The 21,481-nt window shown below is 36.7% G+C and overlaps 1 non-coding gene across 1 annotated transcript; it reads left to right on the forward strand.

Annotated features, from left to right (window-relative positions):
* The first annotated feature begins 12,047 nt into the window (after positions 1 to 12,047).
* On the forward strand, positions 12,048 to 12,154 carry LOC131173522 (small nucleolar RNA R71). Its single transcript, XR_009143838.1, has one exon. It is a non-coding gene; the product is annotated as a small nucleolar RNA R71 (small nucleolar RNA).
* The last annotated feature ends 9,327 nt before the right edge of the window (positions 12,155 to 21,481 follow it).

A 21,481-nucleotide genomic window follows, 5' to 3' on the forward strand; every position in this document is an offset into this window, starting at 1 on the left:
TAGTTATGGTTTTCAAATCATTTCCAGTGTTTTTCAATCAATAAGTATCCATCAATATCATTCAAACAATTTTTCACAGTTTCAAACCATTTACAATGCTTTTGAAGCAATAAATATTCATTCAAACACATTTCCACAATTTAAAACAATAATGTACAAATAGTCATAATTCATTTCAATTGAAAAATTCAAAAGAATTAGCTGTTGTGCACAAACCTCTGATAACTGTCTCCTGGTCTTGACTCATTGTTTCCTTCCCTTTCCCTGAGTCTTTGCTAACTGAGAAACACAATTTGAAGTGTTTCAGTTCTCATTTAAACTGTCTCTAACGATAATGCTCGATAATTAATTCACTGAATTCTATTATTTGCTTAGTCAACCTAATATGTTGACCCTAAATGCGTTCTAGGTAAATTAGGTTTTAATGTTACTAATTTGTCACATTCAATAGTCTTTTAGGGTTGGTACATGTTACCAAATTCATTTCCTTGTACATTGCATTTTCTAGTAATTTGCTGGATTCCGGGATACTAGTTTGACCTAGCTGGACGACCTAGTTCCCTCGGTTTTCGGGTTTCGGTCAAAATTATAAACTTATAGATATATGTCTTATGGAACGCGGGGCAAAATTTCAGGTCATTCTGAGTTATGTAGACCAAGTTATGGTCATTTTACTATTGCTGGTCAAAATGCATCAAAATTGGTCACTTTAGGTCATTTTAGGTCAATTTTGGTTCGGCCAGTTTTTGGACCCGAACTTTTGCAAGCTGTTTGACTTGCTTATGGTCATTTCTGGGCTTTGGTGTCTTCATAAGACTTGTAGATACAGGTATTAACTATTCGTGGTTAAATTTCAGGTCCATTGGACCTGTTTTGAGTGATTTATGGCCTAAACACTAACTACTGCCCAAATGGTCAATTTTCAGGCCTTATTTGCACTTAATCCGGATTTGGTCATTTTTCAAGCTACCTTGCAAGCAGAATTTTGGCATGCTTTCTTCATGAAAGTTGGCACATTTTGTGCCTAGTTTCACCTGCAATTGGTCTCATACCAATTGGAGTCACACACTTAAAGTTATAGGCTTAAAACACAAACTGCCTTATTGTATTTCTTTCATACACATCAAGGATCACTTTTAACACTCACCAAACTCAACATTCAAGCCAATTCTAGTTGTACCATAACCTAAACATAATTCACAACATATTATAGGTCATTTTGGTAGCTTACAATCACATTCAACATACACCATAAAGTGCAGAATTTGTCAAACTCAATTTACAATAATTCAAGCACCTAACCATAACACTTTTTTCATGTCCAACTTCACACCATCATATATACACACAAACTGCCCTAACATCCAACACAATTCAACATTAATATACCGTAAACCAAGCATGAATTCCAGCATTCTTCAAGAGTTAACAACCTGCCGCAATGGTACCTTTACATTCCATTAATTTCCAAGCTTCAAATTTCAATTCACATTTGCATATACGAAGTATACATCACCCAAACAATTTCCTACACAATATACATTTAATCAATCATTTAATTCACCATTTACAAGCAAAAATAAACTACCTTCAAAGTGTTTCCCTGGCTTCCAAAAGTACACATCCCCATTCAACATCAAACCTCAAAAATTTCTCCATAAATCAAACACCCATAACATCCTTACAAACTTTAACAAAGCAATAATAAAAAACACAAACTTACCTATTGTTGGGACTTGCTAAATCTTCACTAAAACTTCTTAAAATTGCTATCAAACTCTTCTTTGTGACGTGGGGATAAACTTTAATGAAGATAAGTAAAGAAAATGTAGCTTGAAAATGGGTGTAAAGAGCCATGCATTTGGGCGGCCATGGGAGGACTTTGGGAGCTCTTCATTTCGGCCATGGTGTTTGAATGAATGAGGAAGATAAATTTTTAGTGGAGTAATCTGCCCACTTAGTGTTTATTGAATTCCCATAGTGCTCCACTCACTTAAGAAAATAATTTAATATGTTTAAGTGCTAATTACTCAAATTATACTCCACTTTTGGCTATTTACATTAAGTACCCCTAATTTAATTTTTCATTATTTTTTCCAAGTGTAATATCATGTGTTTTTAATGGAAATTTAGGTCAAAAGACAACTCAGGGTATCAAATGACCACAATGCCCCTGTTCGTGTTACATTCCCGATTTTTCGGTAACACCGGGTTTTTGTCCGTTTTTCGATTTCTCACTTTTTTTTGTACTAATTAATTAATTTTTCTTTGATATTTCTAATGATATTTATACTTCAATAAATATTTATTTGAGTCCTAAAAATATTTTCCAAGGTTCCCCGTGGTCCAGGGCTAGTCAATGGTCCACACCGTGACTTCCCGGTGAGGTCACCTATCGTTAGGGTTCTCGGCTCGCTTAACTGGTTACATTTCTTTGCTATTATTTTTCCTTTGTTTTTCTGGTATTCTCTTTTCTTGTATTTCATTATTTTATGTCTCCTCACTCATAACGAAGTGTAGTTCTAGGCATCCTAGCTGTCCGAACAACACTGGTCACTGGAACAGTAGAACGCACTACCGAACATAGGGGTGTTACAATTCTCCCCCCCTTAAATAAATTTCGTCTCGAAATTTTACTTGGCATTAGTCTCTGAATAGTTTTGGGTGCTGTCTCCTCATATCCTCTTCACGTTCCCAAGTAGCTTCCTGGCCTGAATGATGGTTCCACAGCACTTTAACCAGGTGTATCTGTTTGTTCCTCAGCTGCTTCACCTCATATGCCAGAATTTTTATGGGTTCTTCCTCATATGAGAGGTCTGGATTTACCTCAATCTCTTTAACTGATAGTACATGAGATGGGTCAGATCTGTACCTCCTTAACATGGGCACATGGAAGACACTGTGTATCCTTGCTAACTCCGGAGGTAATGCCAACTGATATGCCAAAGGACCCACTCTTTCCAGAACCTCATATGGTCCGATGAAACGAGGACTCAGTTTCCCCTTTCTGCCAAATCTCACAATCCTCTTCCAAGGAGAAACTTTGAGGAATACTTTATCACCCACTGCATACTCAATATCTCTTCTCTTCAGATCAACATAGGACTTCTGACGGTTTGATGCAGCCTTGAGTCTATCTCTGATCAATCTGATCTTTTCCTCTGTCTGCTGAATAATTTCTAGCCCAATCATCTTCCTTTCACCTACTTCATCCCAACATAAGGGAGTTCTGCACTTTCTGCCATACAAAGCTTCATATGGAGGCATCCTAATGCTTGATTGGTAGCTGTTGTTATAAGTAAACTCAATCAAAGGCAAGTGTGTATCCCAACTACCTTCAAACTCAATCACACAAGCCCGTAGCATATCCTCCAATATCTGAATTACCCTTTCAGACTAGCCATCTGTCTGTGGGTGGAATGCTGTGCTGAAGTTCAATCTAGTTCCTAGGGCTCTCTGAAGACTACCCCAGAATCTAAAAGTGAACCTAGGATCTCTGTCAGACACAGTTGATACTGGCACTCCATGCAGTTTTACAATCTCATATATGTACAATCTGGCCAATATTTCTAGGCTATAGTCCATCCGAACTGGCAAAAAGTGAGCAGACTTGGTTAATCTGTCAACTATAACCCATACTGCATCATGACTACTCTGTGTCCTTAGGAGTTCTGTAACAAAATCCATAGTTATTCGTTCCCATTTCCACTCTGGTACTGACAAAGGATGTAACAAACCAGCTGGAACTTGATGTTCTGCCTTTACTTGCTGGCAAGTTAGGCATTTGGAAACAAATTCAGCTATATCTCTCTTCATACCCATCCACCAGTAATGCTCTTTCAGCCCTCTGCACATTTTAGTTCCACTAGGGTGCATAGCAAAAGAAAACTCATGTGCTTCCTTCATAATGATCTCTCTCAATTCCACATCACTAGGAACGCACATTCTGCCCTGATATAGCAATAAACCATCATCTCTCACAGAAAATTCAGGTTTCTTGCCCTGCTGGACTTCTTTCAGTAGCTTCTGATATTTAACATCACTCTGAGCAGCCATTCTAATATGATCAATCAACACTGGCTGTACATGCCATACAACTACTGTCTGTCCCTCATCATTAATCTCTAAACTGGCATGCTGTGCTTTCAACTCATATACCATGGACAAAGGAGAAACTCTGAGACTTGCCATAGTCTTGCGACTTAAGGCATCAACCACCACATTTGCTTTCCTTGGCTGATAGTCTATTAAACAATCATAGTCTTTAATCAGTTCTAACCATCTCCTCTGCCTCAAATTCAATTCCTTCTGGGTGCCCAAATACTTCAAGCTCTTGTGATCTGTGTAAATGTAGCATTTCTCCCCATACAAATAGTGTCTCCAGATCTTCAGAGCAAAAACAATAGCTGCTAACTCCAGATCATCTGTTGGGTAGTTCCTGTCATGCGGTTTCAGCTGGCGTGATGCATAAGCAATAACATTCTGATCTTGCATCAGTACACAACCTAACCCATTATGAGAAGCATCACTATAAACTGTGTATTCTTTACCCGGAGTAGGTAAAGTAAGGACTGGAGCTTCAGTTAAACACCTCTTCAACTCATCAAAACTTTGCTGGCATTTATCTGTCCACTGAAATTTCACATCTTTCCGAAGTAGCTTGGTTAGTGGAGAAGATAACATAGAAAACCCTTTCACAAATCGGCTGTAATATCCAGCTAAACCCAGAAAACTGCGAATTTCTGTGATGTTCTTGGGCGGCTTCCAATTAAGGATGGCTTCTACCTTGCTGGAATCTACCTTGATCCCTTCAGCTGACATAACATGTCCCAAAAAGGAGATTTCTTTCAGCCAAAATTCACACTTCGACAATTTGGCGTATAGCTGTTTCTCCCTTAAAGTCTGCAGTACAATCCGCAGATGTCTATCATGCTCCTCTGCATTCCTCGAATATATTAAAATATCATTAATAAACACCACCACAAATTGGTCGAGATATGGTCTGAAGATAGTGTTCATCAGATCCATAAAAGCAGCTGGAGCATTTGTTAACCCGAACGGCATTACTAGAAACTCATAGTGGCCATACCGAGTTCTGAAAGCAGTTTTTGGAATGCTCTGCTCTTGCACCTTCAACTGATAATAACCAGATCACAAATCAATTTTGGAGAATACAGCTGCACCCTTCAATTGGTCAAACAGATCATCAATGCGTGGCAATGGATATCTGTTCTTTATTGTCACCTTATTCAACTGCTGGTAATCTATACATAAGCGGAGAGTACCATCCTTCTTCTTAACAAACAACACTGGTGCTCCCCAAGGTGACACACTAGGGCGGATGAAGCCTTTTTCAAGTAATTCTTGCAACTGTATCTTCAACTCCTTCAACTCTGCTGGTGCCATTCTATATGGTGTTATGGAGATTGGATCCACACCAGGCATAACATTAATTTCAAACTGCACTTCTCTTTTCGGAGGTAATCTTGGCAATTCATCCGGAAACACATCTGGAAAGTCATGTACTGTAGGGATGTCTTTCAATGCTGGACTCCCCACTTGGGTGTCTACCACATGTGTCAAGTATGCTTCACACCCCTTTCTAATTATTTTTCTGGCTAGTGCAGTCGAAATGATGTTTGATGGCAATAACTGCCTCTCCCCATGTATTACCACATCATCAGCATCGAGGAGACCAAAAGTGATCGTTTTCACCTACAAATCAATCATGGCATGATGCCTGGCTAACCAATCTATGCCCAATATGATATCATAATCTCTGAAGGGCATTTCAATGAAATCAGACAGAAAAGTGTGTCCTTGGATCACCAAAGGACAATCTCTATACATTCTATTAACCCTAACCTCCTGTCCTAGCGGACTTGTTACTAGCACTTCAAAGTTCATTTTTGTACATAGAACAACAATGCAATCAATGATGCTAGCACTCACATAAGAATGGGTAGAACCCGGATCAAATAACACAAACACATCCTGATTAAAAGTTGAGAAGGTACCAGCCACAACATCAGATGTCTCGGCCTCTTCTCTCTGTCTCATTGTATAGATTCTGACTGGAGCACTATCTTGCTCTGAATGTTTTACTGTGCCTTGGTCGCTTGGGCTACCTCTACCCCGCTCTACCTCTGTGGGTGGTTGTGAACTCGTGAGTGGCTCAATCGACCTTCTGCAGAGTAGGAGGTGGTCCAACTTGCGACTCATCGTGCAGTCCTTGGTAAAGTGTCCTGTGCCTCCACAGCTTATAACAGCTCCAATAGCCTTGTAGCATATCCCACCATGATTTCTTCCACAAATTTCACATTGGCGGGAGGGTAGGAACCTCTGCACTCACGACCAGATAGGGAGGTTTCTATCCCGAATATCTTCCCTACTGCACTTCTTGCCACCTCTGCCGTGTCCCCATGATTCTTCCTCTTCCAAGAGGGACCACCGAACTCGTTCTACTAATTTTCCCTCTTTCTCTATCTTCTCTGATTTCTTTTTCTCAGGAGCTGCTTCAAACTCAATTCTTTCCAACTCAAGCTCTTGAGAAACAAGTTCAGATAAGTTAGTGTGTTTTAATCCGACCACTTGTAACTGACACTGGCTTCAAGCCAGTTTCAAACCTCTTGCATCTCTCCCTGCTGGTAGCAAGTAAACTTACTGCATAATGGCTCAGGCGAGAAAATTCTCTTTCATACTCAGCCACTGATCTGCTCCCCTATTTAAAACTTAGGAATTCTTGTAACTTCTGGTCTACATAAGCATCGGGGACATATTTTTGTCTGAATTCCCTGAGAAAGTCATTCCATGTTAACACTGCAGGTTCTACTGCATCGTGGGGAATGGTTTTCCACTACCATAAGCATCCTCAGAGCAAAGATACTGAGTATTCAAATCTGAGCTCCTCTGTACAATGTAGCTTCTTGAATACCCTATCCATCCTCTCTAACCACTGTTCAGCCTCTAGAGGATCTACTGTCCCCTTGAAATCTGTAGCCCCATATTTCATCAATTTGTCATACTGCCTAGCAGGAGACTGTGGTTCTACCACTGGTGTCTGTATTGGGACTTGAGTAGGCATATTTATTGGAACATTGCAGCCATTTGTTGGAACATTGCAGCCATCTGAGCCGAGAATCGAGCAGAAATCGCGATCTGCAGTGAGTGCGGTTGAACCATCGACATTGTGTAGGGTCAGCATCCTCGTACCTCAGCCTCTATAGATTGATCGACTGAACGATCACCCTCTTCCATAGTCAATGCGAGGATCTTAGATCTCCTGAACAAATAACACAAGGAGATTTCCTCCCGTTAGTGCATATTTATGGTGTAATGTACTGTATGTATCAAACAATGATATTGAGCAGTTGTACTATGAAGAAAGAATATTCAAATAATAGGTGAAAACAAAATTTGAAAACTAGCTCTGATACCACTAAAACATGTCACACCCTACCCCTCTGTAAGGCATAACATGATCCCGTAGTATACCTAATGAATTACCAACTCTGTCTACTGATAACCCATTAAATACACTACAAGGGATTTTAAAAACTTTTCTTACTTCTTTCACAGTGGTGAGCACTATTTACAGGTGTTAAAAACCTTTGTGAACTGAAGTGAAATAGCTAACTCATTTGGACTATTAGTAATTTCTGTAAAAATTTTGGCAGAGTGCCATCTGTATTTTGGATAAAATAGTTCTTCAGAAAACCTGTAAAAAACACTTCAATATATTTCCAAATCTCAACTCCAATATATTTCTCAACACAACATATTTTTCAACTCAAATCCACAGTAATTTTTCAAAGATTGAGATTAAAGAGATACAGTACAAATTTTAAAAGTCAAAATAACTCATAATTTATTTTACAACTTCAAGGTACAATTTTATTTTACAACTGCTCAAACCAAGAACAAAATATACATACAGTGAATATACATTACAGTACAAAATGCAAAATGTGGTATACTCATTATACCCGATAATCTCTAGCTGGATGTACTAGCAGTCTAGTCTATTGCCCTGACCGTCTGTCTACCTGCGACAGCAACGAAAAGCTATCGCTGAGACAATGTCTCAGTGGTACACAACATTTACCAAATACAACTTTAAATCACAATTCATAAATCATATAAATAGTGGATAAGTAAAACCATAGTTAGATTCAAGACAATAAATGTCATAAGGTATTTAAACTCTATTTTACAATATCACAATAAAACTCAGAAATCAAAACATAGTTAAATTCAAAAGACAGTGAATGTCAATAAGAATTTAAACTCCATTTCACAATCTTACAATACATATCAATAAATCACGCACAGCTTAATCATGATCCAAAGTTCAATTCGTCCCAAAAGCCGATGGCTAATGAGGTATTCAATTCGTCCCAGAAGCCGATGGCTAATGAGGAATAACATAGCTAGCTAGCAAAAAATGAGTACTCATTCTATTCGTCCTCAACAGGCACACACCTCAACACTTCAGCCAGAGAGGGAATTCAATTCGTCCCACTAGACAAGCTAGCGAGGAATACAATCAATATACATGATAGCTGTGGTTTCAAATCATTTCCAGTGCTTTTCAATCAATAAGTATCCATCAATATCATTCAAACAATTTTCACAGTTTCAAACCATTTACAATGCTTTTGAAGCAATAAATATTCATTCAAACACATTTCCACAATTTAAAACAATAATGTACAAATAGTCATAATTCATTTCAATTGAAAAATTCAAAAGAATTGGCTGTTGTGCACAAAGCTCTGATAATTGTCTCCTGGTATTGACTCAGTGTTTCCTTCCCTTTTCCTGAGTCTTTGCTAACTGAGAAACACAATTTGAAGTGTTTCAGTACTCATTTAAACTGTCTCTAATGATAATGCTCGATAATTAATTCACTGAATTCTATTATTTGCTTAGTCAACCTAATATGTTGACCCTAAATGCGTTCTAGGTAAATTAGGTTTTAATGTTACTAATTTGTCACATTCAATAGTCTTTTAGGGTTGGTACATGTTACCAAATTCATTTCCTTGTATATTGCATTTTCTTGCAATTTGCTGGATTCTGGGATACTAGTTTGACCTAGCCGGACGACCTAGTTCCCTCAGTTTTCAGGTTTTGGTCAAAACTATAAACTTGTAGATCTATGTCTTGTGGAACGCGGGGCAAAATTTCAGGTCATTCTGAGTTATGTAGACCAAGTTATGGTCATTGTACTATTGCTGGTCAAAATGCATCAAAATTGGTCACTTTAGGTCAATTTTGGTTCGGCCAGTTTTTGGACCCCAACTTGTGCAAGTTTTTTGACTTGCTTATGGTCATTTCTGGGCTTTGGTGTCTTCATAAGACTTGTATATATAGGTCTTAAATATTCATGGTTAAAATTTCAGGTGAATTAGACCTGTTTTGAGTGATTTATGGCCTAAACACTAACTACTGCCTAAATAGTCAATTTTCAGGCCTTATTTGCACTTAATCCGGATTTGGTCATTTTTCAAGCTACCTTGCAAGCAGAATTTTGGCAAGCTTTATTCATGAAATTTGGCACATTTTGTGCCTAGTTTCACCTGCAATTGGTCTCATACCAATTGGAGCCACACACTTAAAGTTATAGGCCTAAAACACAAACTGGCTTATTGTATTTCTTTCATACACATCAAGGATCACTTTTAACACTCACCAAACTCAACATTCAAGCCAATTCTGGTTGTACCATAACCTAAACATAATTCACAACATATTATAGGTCATTTTGGTAGCTTACAATCACATTCAACATACACCATAAAGTGCAGAATTTGTCAAACTCAATTTACAACAATTCAAGCACCTAACCATAACACTTTTTTCAAGTCCAACTTCACACCATCATATATACACTCAAACTGCCCTAACATCCAACACAATTCAACATTAATATACCATAAACCAAGCATGAATTCCAACATTCTTCAAGAGTTAACAACCTGCCGCAATGGTACCTTTACATTCCATTAATTTCCAAGCTTCAAATTTCAATTCACATTTGCATATACTAAGTATACATCACCCAAACAATTTCCTACACAATATACATTTAATCAATCATTTAATTCACCATTTACAAGAAAAAATAAACTGCCTTCAAAGTGTTTCCATGGCTTCCAAAAGTACACATCCCCATTCAACATCAAACCTCAAAAATTTCTCCATAAATCAAACACCCATAACATCCTTACAAACTTTAACAAAGCAATAATAAAAAACACAAACTTACCTATTGTTGGGACTTGCTAAATCTTCACTAAAACTTCTTAAAATTGCTATCAAACTCTTCCTTGTGACGTGGGGATAAACTTTAATGAAGATAAGTAAAGAAAATGTAGTTTGAAAATGGGTGTAAAGAGCCATGCATTTAGGCGGCCATGAAAGGACTTTGGGAGCTCTTTATTTCGGCCATGGTGTTTGAATGAATGAGGAAGATAAAGTTTTAGTGGGTTAATCTACCCACTTAGTGTTTATTAAATTCCCATAGTGCTCCACTCACTTAAGAAAATAATTTAATATGTTTAAGTGCTAATTACTCAAATTATACTCCACTTTTGGCTATTTACATTAAGTACCCCTAATTTAATTTTTCATTATATTTTCCAAGTGTAATATCATGTGTTTTTAATGGACATTTAGGTCAAAAGACAACTCGGGGTGTCAAATGACCACAATGCCCCTGTTCGGGTTACATTCCCGATTTTTCGGTAACACCGGATTTTTGTCCGTTTTTCGATTTCTCACTTTTCTTTGTACTAATTAATTAATTTTTCTTTGATATTTATAATGATATTTATACTTCAATAAATATTTATTTGAGTCCTAAAAATATTTTTCGTGGTTCCCTGTGGTCCAGGGCTAGTCAGTGGTCCACGCCGTGACTTCCCGGTGAGGTCACCCATCGCTAGGGTTCTCGGCTCGCTTAACTTGGTTACATTTCTTTGCTATTATTTTTCCTTTGCTTTTCTTGTATTCTCTTTTCTTGTATTTCATTATTTTATGTCTCCTCACTCATAACGAAGTGTAGTTCTAGGCATCCTAGCTGTCCGGACAACACTGGTCACTGGAACAGAAGAACGCATTACCGAACATAGGGGTGTTACACCTCCTTTTTCTCTGCTTGGCTTTTAGATTTTTCTAAGGTCTCATCTGTTGGTTCTTTCTCTGATTGTACTAGAGTTCTCCCACCCTTCAATGTAACTGCCTTACAATGCTCTCTTGGGTTCATCTCCGGTTGACTAGGCAGATTACCGGCAGCCTTACTTGAAGAACTTGCTTGCTGACCAATTTGATTCTCCAGCATCTTGTTATGCGTAGCAAGTTGGTCCATTCTGGAAGTCAGCTGTTTAATCAATTCATTCTGTTATTGTTGAACTGCTAGGAACCCTTCCATCATGGATTCCATGGTTATCTTTGGTTCAGGTTGCTGAGGTTGAGGAGGCAATGGTGGTTGTGCAAAGTTTTGGCCTCTGTTCTGAAATCCAGGACGTGCTGGTGGTTTGTACCTCTGTTGCTTATTTATTGGCTGGTTCTACTGATTGGACCACGAGAAATTTGGGTGGTTCCTCCATCCAGGGTTATAAGTGTTTGAATGTGGATTGTTGGACTGCCTCTGGTTGAAGTTTCCTCTATTATTCACATAGTTCATCTATTCTGTAGAGGGTTTATTAAAGCTGTTATATTCTGAATAACCTCCTCCATAGCTGTCCTTATGTTGACTATTCATCCCTACTGCATTGGCTTGCATTTTATCAATCCTCCTTGTGAGCTGATCAAATTGGGCATTTATCATGCTTAGGGCGTCCACTTCCAGGACCCCTGTTGTTCTCCTTGCATTTCCTCTTTCATTGGACCACTCATAATTATGGTATGCAACCCTCTCTAAAAGTTCACGTGCTTATGTTACTATTTTCTCCATTTGGTCACCTTCTGCAGCTGAATCAACTATGCTCCTGGTAGAGGGTAGTAACCCATTATAGAAGTTTTGCACTAGTAGCCAATCCTCTATGCCATGGTGTGGACATTCCCTCTGCAAGTCTTTATATCTTTCCCTTGCATCATAGAGTGATTCACCTTCCTTTTGTTTGAAGGTGTTGAGCTCAAGTCTCAGTCTTGCAGTCTTTCCAGGTGGAAAATACCTTGCTAGAAAAGGTTGTGAGAGGTTTGCCCAAGTGGTGAACGTTCTAGCTGGTTGAGAAAGTAACCACTTCCTTGCTCTGTCTTAAAGGGAGAATGGGAATGCTCTGAGTCTTATGGCTTGATTAGAAACTCCATTCATCTTGAATGTGTCACATAGGGCGAGAAAGCATTAGAGGTGATAGTGTGGATCTTCTGTTGGTGAACCTCCAAACTTGGTTTGTTAAATCATTTGAAGCTACGCTAGTTTTAACTCAAAGTTGTTGGCTTCCACTGTGGGTCTAGTGACACTGGGCTAAAATCCTTGGACAGATGGAGCTCCATAGTCTCTCAAGAGTCTTGGTCTGTCATTATTATCGGCCATGGTTGGAATTTCAGGATCTTTTTGATCGTGCTCTTAATGTTTCCTTTCCCTCCTGATGGCTCTCAGAGTTCTGTCTATCTCTGGATCATAGTCCAAAATTTCTTCTTATGGCCTTGTTCTGGTCATATACCAGATCGGGTACTTGAGAGAAAAGAAAAAAAAGAAATCAAATAAAATTAGATAATAAATATAATTGCCTAAATTAGCTAAATTGCCTATCGCTCGATATTACTAAAGCCAAAATCCCTGGTAACGGCGCCAAAAACTTATTTTCTGGTTTTACAACCACCGCAAGTGTACAGATCGCTAACAAGTAATAAAGTGATGAGTAAAGTATCGTTCCCACAAGGAATTTGATTAGTGAGTACCAATCTACACAATAATTTTGACTGTTTAGGCTATCAAACAATGAAGGAATGAAAGTTTTCTATTTTAAACACTAAAATGATAAACTTAAAATGAAGTAATCTATTTTGGAACAATTCCGGAATTAAGATTTCACACTTGAATCTTACTATGGATGTTATCTTGTTTATTTACTAGATTGAAAATCATTTGCCTTGATGGAAATCAGTCCTAAGGTATCCTGAGTCCTCTCTCAAGGCACCTAGGGTGAATTCTAATTAACTTAAACCCGACTTTCGTGGCGATCAAATTAATTAAAATCCTTTAAGATCTTTGACTAATTTTGAAATTCCACAAAGGTATCAGCCTATGTCTAGGTCAGAATTCCTAGGTTCAAGATCTTGATTTTCTAATATTAATCTTCACCTTTCAATCCTTTAATTAATATTTACAATCAATACTAAGTGGGTACCGGCACATAGCATGCATTAAGATTACAAGAAATTAAATCAAGGAACAAATCTCAAATCCAATAAATAAAACTTAATGTTTATCCATAACAATAATTACAAGCATTACTCTCCTAATTCTAGAATATGAAAAATACTAACTCATGAGTTCAGCAAACATCATGATAAAAAAGTAAAGACAGTAAAAAGAAATCATATAGAAGAAATAAAATAATAAAAATCCATTTAAGGGGATGGAATGAAGGAACTGAAGAGAGTTTGCAGCTTTGATCTTGTGGAACTTCAGCTGGAAAACTCCTCTTAATACTGATATTCTTTTCCTCAAGACGGCTGGAGAGAGTGCAGAATGCGAGTCTCTTTAAAACTCCTAAAAAGTATTATCAAAGGATCCTCTCTTCCTTTGGATGTTTTCTCTTTTTATTTATAATAGCTGTTCTAGGGTTAGGTCATTTTGAGTCCCAAAAACCTTAGGAGTCTGATTTGAATGTGTAAACAAGAGCGTTCGAGTTTGAAAACTGGCTACCGCAAGGTACACGACCCATGTGTCACTACATGGCCCAGGGCCGTGTAACTTACTGGAGTGGAATTGTGGAGTCTTGCATTGGCATAGAGACTTACACGGGTCTGCGCTGGCTACACGGGCCTAGTTACATGGGCTGTGTACTTTTGTTCTCAGAAAGTTCTTCAAGCATGTGCCTGGCAGAGACTTAATAGGGTCCTTGCAGATTACACGGATCCAATTACACGACTCGTGCACTTTTGTTTATCCATTGGCTCTCTGGCTTTCGTCTGGCAGAAGGTTACATGAGTCTATAACTTTGCTTACACGGCCCGTGTACTTTGTATCAGCAGAAATTCTGAGTCTTTTGACCTCTCCAAGCTTCCCTTTTGCACTCCTATACTCCGAGGCTTCACCCAAACACCTAAAATGATGAAGACATGGAATTAAGGGCTTGATAATAGAAATTACAAAAACTAATAAAATCAACTACAATGCATGAGATTACTTACCTAAATGCTATGAGATAGTATACAAATGTGCTTAAAAACATCTATACAATTCAAGTGTATCACCTGAGAGTGATCAATAAGACTATAAGAATTCAATCACCCACTAAAAATCCATCCAACTAGGATTTTCGTTTCCTACTTTGGAAGTGTAGGATTCGCCAATTTAGTGAGAGGACAATTTCATTAAAAGACCATAATCATTTTGGTTAATTACTTGATACATTTACTAATTAATCTTGTTATTTTCTACAGTTTATATTCCAATAAAAATAAACACACAACAACCACCACCATCCATTATCCTTGCAGGCATACTTGATCATAATAGGTTGACAGGACCTAATCTTTCTGATTAGCTTAGAAATTTGAAACTTGTCCTGAATTTAGAGCATATTGGATATGTTCTAGATTCAAAAATTCCTAGTCCCTTACCTCCAGGGGCCACTCCAGAGGAATTAGAAACTTTGGACAAGTGGAAGGAGCATGATATGAGAGCTAGATGTTATATGCTTGCTTCTATGACTAATGAGTTATAGAAACAGCATGAAAACATGCAAAGTGTAAATGAGATCCTCCTTCACTTGCAAGAGTTGTATGGTGAACATGAAGGAGTAGAAGCATGTAAATGGTTAGAATAAAGCATTGAATTTCAAAAATTTCTTCCAGGGTTTCATGCATCATGCCACATCCATTATGTGCCTAATTAATTTCAATGCTCAATTGCATATTAAAACACTTTTAATATGTATTAGGATCTATGTTTGTCATTTAAGATTTTTGAATTAACAAATTAATTCAATTGAACCCTAGTTTGAAAGAAGAATATGTGCACTAACCTTTTGATGCACTAGTGATGTAATTGCCACCTTTAGGAAGCACCTAGGACCCCAATTGTCGTTCCCCTAGCTTGTCCACACCAAGATCACCAATGGGCAGCCCCTAAATTAGCTTCTCAAGCCTTGCCAACCAATTGTAATTTAGGTTGTTTGCTTTTAGAGAGGTTATAGATGTGTATAGGAAACTAGAAACAATTTCTAGCAATTTTAATTCAAAGGAATTTGGGCAATTTTCTTTGAATTGATGAGAAAAGATGAAGAGAGGAGAGGGAGGGAGAGGTGCCGCCACACATAAAAGAGAATAAGAGTGTTGGCCGATTTTATTTTTCTTATAACATCACTTTATATAATTAGGTCATCACTTAAAACCCTTGCCACATGTCATCACCACATTGTATTTTAATTTTAATTGACTTAATCACATTAAGCCAAGTGTCAATGTCATGACCCAGGAATGGGGTTGGGACGTGCTTGCTCAACCAGCTATGTACTGGGGTGGATTCGTGTCCCACATTGGAAATGGGAAGGAAAGATTTGGGCTATATATGTGGGAGCCTTCCTCAACTGGTCAGTGCGCTTTTGGGAATGAAACCTCCCAAGGGACAAATCCATGAGGCCCATGGGCCAAAGCGGATAATACTGATTGGAGATGGATTGGGCTATTACATTGTAATGAAGAGAGAAGAAAGAAAAGAGAGGGAGAGGAGGTGTATGGGGGGCAACTAAATGAGGGAGGGAGGAAGATGGCTTCCTTTTATACTTATCTCAATTATTTATTTATTTAATTAATTTTTATTGAGTTGTCCAAAGCCCATTGGTCCTAAAATTTTAATTGGGTCAAAATGGACCTAAAATTCTAGATTTTTATTTCTTTTATTTTCCTTTCACTTTATACTTGTATTCTTTTCCTGAAAAAATTATTCCATAATTTAATTTATTAATTTTACTTAAATTAATTAACATTTTGGTCAAAAGTCAACTCTTGAGGTGAATTGACAAAAATGCCCCTCATCGGTTCATAATCCCTCTTTTTCAATATACCCGGTGAATCCTTATATTTTTGGGTCATTTGAATTTTTATTGTGTCTATCTCCATTAATTTTCTATTTATTTTTTATTTTCAGTAAAAAAGGAAGTTGGAATGGACAAGGAGAAGTAGGTAACAAGGAAGGAGAATTATTGAAGGTTTGTGCACAACTAACATTTTTTTCATTTTTAAACTTGTAAATTGCTTGAAATGTGTTAAATTGAATGAGTTTGCTTTGAACAAGTTTACTTTGACTGAAATATGGTTTTTCTCTTGCATTTAAGAAATTTGGGTGTTGCCACCTTTATATGGATATTATGATGAATTTAAATGTGTTTATTTGTTTATAAATGTGATTGTTGAGTGAGAAATTTTTAGAAACTGTTTTAAAACCATAATTAGCATGACAGTCCCTTTCGGAACTCTCCAGTAGTAACGACTACTTGGGGTTAATAATTGATATTGATTATGTCTCCCATTAATAACGGTTAGTGGGGTAAGACTACATGAGTACTCATTAGCTAGCTAGCCCTTCCCTCATTAATAACGGTTAGTGAGGTTGAGATTGCTTTGTCGTGGTGTACAACACGGCACTGATTATGAAATTTTGTGTCATGGCCTAAACTGTGTGTTGATGTTAGCAACACTAATGCTTTGTGAATTGTGATTTATGAAGTGTGATTTCTCATTTGAAATGTTTCCAATAAATGGCTCTTGTGGACTTAGAACTATTGTGAAGTTTTCATGTTTAAGAAAAATGTCATTTATTATGCTTTGACAAATTGTATTTTAACTTAAGTTTTAAAGTTATTACTTGTGCACTACTGAGTGATATACTCAGCGATAGCTTCTTTATGCTGTCGCAGGTAAGGGAAAGGAGAAGGCTACCGAGTGAGAGACTTGGAAGCAGCATTTGGTATTGATTGTGGGTATATATCGTAGGTATACCCCTATAATTTCCTTTTGATGTATTTTGTACCTATATATATGGATGTACGGATATTGAGCAGTTTGTATTAAAAAGTACTGCATTACTAAAGTATTTTGCGTTTGTAACTATTTATATTTTATTTTGAGACTTATGAAAATGTAACTTTTGTAATATTTAGTCTATCATTATTTCCAATGAATGTTTACATGGAATTCTAACTATTCTCATGCAGTTTTCCACAAAAGAATTGATAAGATAAAAAAGTTATGATTTGTTTTAAAATCCTTTGTAATATAACTAATGGGTTATCAGTAGGTGAAGTTTGGTAATTCATTAGGTATGCTACGGGAACATGTCATGCCTTACCAGGGATAAGGTGTGACAGTCAAAGCTAGACTTAATCTTGAGTTTGATCATCTTACATGATAGGAAGACAAATGGCAAGCTTATATGATGCCATGTGTCACCATCTCATAGTGTCATACGTCACCCTGTGAAATGACCAAATTACCCTTATGTTTTAATTTTGAGTTCTCAACCCAAAATCATTATTTTTCCTCTTCTAATCAATTTATATCAAATTTAAATTAATTAATTAATCTCCATTAATTAATTTCTCACAATTAAATTCATATTTAAACACTTTAAATATAAATTTAACTTATACTATACATCCAATAACCTAGATTTGGTTTCAAGTCATGCTAGGGACTTTGCAATCTTATTGCAAATCAAAACTATTTAATTAATCAATTAAACTCTTTAATTAATTAATTAATTCACATTTTACTTGGTGATTATCTTGTGTATGTATGTGACTCACTAGGCTCATCACCAATTGGCAATGAGATATGATATTAACTCTTAATATCATCAGAACTCTTTCTTACCATAAATGATTTCTCTAAATCATTTTGGGCATCTCATAGACTATGGTTGATACCTAACATAGCGTGCCATGGCTACCCAATCAGTAATAAGGAATACCTTAAATGAACCTATAATCATATATTACCATGCACTAGAATCTCTCTGTTATAAAATCCCAATTCGAGCTGGAGTCATGGTTTATGTCAAACCCCATTTGCTATGAATATTATATTCTCTTTTAATTCCAATTCTTGATTAATTAGATTTTCTTGTCAGAAACTCTTTTCTAACTAAATCTGTCTGTCTTGACTAGGAACTTGAAACATCAAGAACAATTAAATGAACATAGGATTTTATCCCTATTTACTTAGGGTAACAGATTCCATCTTGATCAACACCTACCTCCATATATAATAAGTAGGAGCCAACACATGCCCATATACCCATACACAGTACAAGTATGAAAATAGTATCAAACTCAAACCACCTATATACAAGATAACTGTGTTATATCAAGTCTAAAGATTATATGCACTGATATGATTTATGACAATGCATTGACAAGAGTAAACTCCATGTGCTTGTCATATGCGTCACTGGTTGGGCCTACTTATCATGTATAAGTGTCTATCATGTTTGTTATATGGCATGAGACTCACCATTCTATCTTATTTATATCTCATATAAATACCTTGAGAACAAATATGATTACAATCTTTCTGGTTAACTAATGTCCTTATTGTGAAGTATCCTCGATTGTGAACCAATTTATGATACTTTGTGCCAAAAATACTGTCACTTATATTCTTAACAACTTAAGAATAGAATTTTTAAATAAATATCAATGGACCTTTTCTATTACACATAAATACATTATGTAAACGGAAGAGTGAAATTGCCTTTTATTAATAAAATATGTATAAGATACATACTAAATGATATGCTCTAGGGCATACTACTAACAATCTTCCACTAGCACTAGAGCCATTCATTATAATATCTTAGACCCATCTTCTCAAGATGTCGGTCTAACTGAGCTTGTAACATAGGCTTCATGAATGGATCAGCTGGATCTTTAGCGAATGCTATTTTCTGCATGGCTACATCGCCTCGCCCAACTATTTCTTGGATAATGTGGTAACGCCTTTCTATGTGTTTGGAGTTCTGGTGAGACCGGGGTTCCTTAGCCAGTATGACTACTCCATTGTTATCACAGTGAAGTGGAACTGCTGACTCAATGGAAGGAACTACTGTAAGTTTTGTCACGAACTTCTTTATCCAAACAACCTCTTTTGCAGCATCTGATGCAGCAATATACTTAGCCTCTGTAATGGAATCTGCAGTCATACTCTGTTTGGAACTCTTCCAACTGACTGCACCTCTATTATAAATGAACACAAACCTAGAGGTAGACTTTCTATCATCGATATCTGATTGGAAATCAGAATCAGTATAACCATCCAATTGTAAGTCACCACCTCCATAAATCAAGAATAAATCCTTAGTTCCTCTCTAGTACTTAAGGATGTTCTTGATAGCTATATGGTGTTCCAAACTTGGATTGGATTGAAACCTGCTAGTCAAACTAACAGCATGTGCAATATCCAGCCTATTACACATCATTGCATACATCAAACTTCCAATAGCCGAAGCATATGGAATCCTGGCCATTTTATCTCTTTCTTCAGGTGTATTTGGAGACATCTCTATAAAAAGGTGGATACCATGTCTCACTAGTAACAATCCTCTCTTGGAATCAAGCATGTTAAACTTCTTTAACACCTTTTCCAAGTATAGACTTTGGGATAAACCAATTATTCTTTTCGCTTTATCTCTATAGATATGAATTCCAAGAATATCGGTTGCCTCTCCTAAGTCTTTCATGGAGAATATATTTGACAACCATACATTTACAGCTATCAACATACCTATGTCATTACCCATCAACACAATGTCATCCACATATAAGACAAGGAAAGTGACAGTACTATCACTAACCTTCTTATATACACATGGCTCATCCACATTTTTTATAAAACCAAATGACTTAATGGCTTCATCAAAATGGATGTTCCAACTCCTAGAAGCTTGTTTCAAACCATAAATGGATCGCTTTAGCTTGCATACTTTGGAACCATCTTGGGATTCAAAACCCCTAGGTTGTTCCATGAAAATGTTTTCTTCAATGTATCCATTGAGAAAAGTTGTTTTGACATCCACCTGCCAAATCTCATAATCATAGTATGTAGCTATTGCTAATCGAATCCCAATTGATTTGAGCATGGCAACAGACGAGAAAGTCTCCTCATAGTCGATTCCTTGCCTTTGGTGAAACCCTTTCGCTACTAGCCTTGCTTTATAGTTCTCTACCTTTCCATCAGAACTAATTTTCTTCTTGAAAACCCATTTATTCCCTATAGGTAAAATACCTTCAGGTGGGTCAACAAGATCCCAAACTTGATTCTAAAGGAGCGGAAGCATGAATATTATTAGGTTAGAACATTGAATTCAAAAATTTTCTTCTAGAGTTTAATGAATCATGCAATATCCATTATATACCTAATTGATTTCAATATTCAAATGCATATTAAAAAACTTTTAATATGTATTAGCATCTACATTTGCCATTTAAGATTTTTGAATTAATAGATTAATTCATTAGAATCCTAGATTAATACAAGAACATGTGCACTAACCTTTTGATGCACTGTAGATGTGATTGATACCTTTGGGAAGCACCTAGGACCCTAAATGTTGTCCCTCTAGTTTGTCCACACCATGATCACCAATGGCAGCCCCTTGAACAGCTTCTTAAGCCTTGCCAACAAATTAGAAATTAGGGATTTGCCATTAGGGAGGTTGTAAATGTATATAGGACACTAAAAACAATTTCTAGCAATTTTAATTCAAGAGAATATGGGCAATTCTGTTTGAATTGATGAGAGAAGAAGAAGAAGAGAGGAAGAAGGCTCTATGGGTGGTGGCACCTTTGAGAGAAATCAGAATGTTATATTTTAGTTTTCATTCTTTCCCTTTTATAATTAGGTTATCACTCAAAACCCTTGCCACATGTCATCTTCTGATTGCATCTTAGTTTAATTGACCTAATCACATTAAGCCAAATGTCAAAGCTAGATTTAATCTTGACTTTGATCATCATGCATGATTGGAAGACAAATGGTAAGCTTATATGGTGCCATGTGTCACCATCTTATGGTGCCACATGTCACCCTGTGAAATGACCAAATTATCCTTGTGTTGTAATTTTGAGTTCTCAACCCAAAATAATTATTTCTCCTCTTCTAATCAATTTATATCAAATATAAATTAATTAATTAATCTCTATTAATTAATTTCTCATAATTAAATTCATATTCAAACACTTTAAATATAAATTTAACTTATACTATACATCTAATTACCTAGATTTGATATCAAGCCATGCTAGGA

Source organism: Hevea brasiliensis, chromosome 14 (assembly GCF_030052815.1).
Source record: "Hevea brasiliensis isolate MT/VB/25A 57/8 chromosome 14, ASM3005281v1, whole genome shotgun sequence".
In the NCBI taxonomy this organism is placed as follows: Eukaryota; Viridiplantae; Streptophyta; class Magnoliopsida; order Malpighiales; family Euphorbiaceae; genus Hevea; species Hevea brasiliensis.